We start from the raw sequence: 1092 nt of genomic DNA, 5'->3' as shown, positions 1-1092 counted from the left end.
GACAACATGACCAAAGTAGGTGAGATGAAGTCTCGCCATTCTCACTTACAAGGAGCATTCTGGCTGCACTTCTTCCAGGACAAATTTGTTAGTCTTTTTAGCAGACCACGGTACCCTTAACATTCTTCTGCAACACCACAACTCAAAAACATCAACTCTTCTTCAGTCTTCCTTATTCATTGTTCAACTTTCTCATGCATAAGAGGCAATTGAAAATACGATGGCTTGAGTTAGGTGCACCTTAGTCTTCAAGGAGACATCTTTGCTCTTCTTCATTTGAAAGAGGTCTTTTGCAGCAGATTTGCCCAATGCAATATGTCATCTGATGTCTTGACTGCTGTTTCCATTGGTGATTGTAGAACCAAGTAATATGAAATCCTTGACAACTTCAATCTTTTCTCCATCCATCATGAAGCTGTTTATTGGACCAGTTGTGAGGACTTTTGTTTTCTTTATATTGAGGTGTAATCCATACTGCAGACTGTAATCTTTAATCTTCATCAGGAAGTGCTTCAAGTCATCCTCACTTTCAGCAAGCAAATTTGTGTCATCTGCATATTGCAGGTTGTTAATGAGTCTTCCTCCAATCCTGCCACCATGTTCTTCATATAATCCAGCTTCTCAGATTATCTGCTCAGCATAAAAGTTGAGTAAGTATGGTAAAGGGACACAACCTTGATGTACTCCCTTATTGATATTGAACCATGCAGTATCCCCTTGTTCTGTTCGAACAACAGCCTCCTGATCTGTGTACAGTTTCCTCATGAGTACAATCAAGTGTTCTGGAATTCCCATTCTTGTCAATGTTATCCATAATTTGTTATGATCCACAATTGAATGCTTTTGCATAGTCAACAAAACACAAGTAAATACCTTTCTTGTATTCTTTGCTTTCGACTAAGACTCATCTGACATCAGCAGTGATATCCCTCATTCCATGTCCTCTTCTGAATTCAGCTTGCATTTCTGGGAGCTCCCTGTCAATATACCACTACAACCATTTTTTAATTACCTTCAGTAAGATTTTACTTGCATGTGATATTAATTATATATATATATATATATATATATATATATATATATTTTATAATT

The sequence above is a fragment of the Orycteropus afer genome, unplaced genomic scaffold (assembly GCF_000298275.1).
Source record: "Orycteropus afer afer isolate SDZICR_OR568_19922 unplaced genomic scaffold, OryAfe1.0 scaffold00239, whole genome shotgun sequence".
In the NCBI taxonomy this organism is placed as follows: domain Eukaryota; kingdom Metazoa; phylum Chordata; class Mammalia; order Tubulidentata; family Orycteropodidae; genus Orycteropus; species Orycteropus afer.
This window is presented reverse-complemented; position numbering follows the sequence as displayed.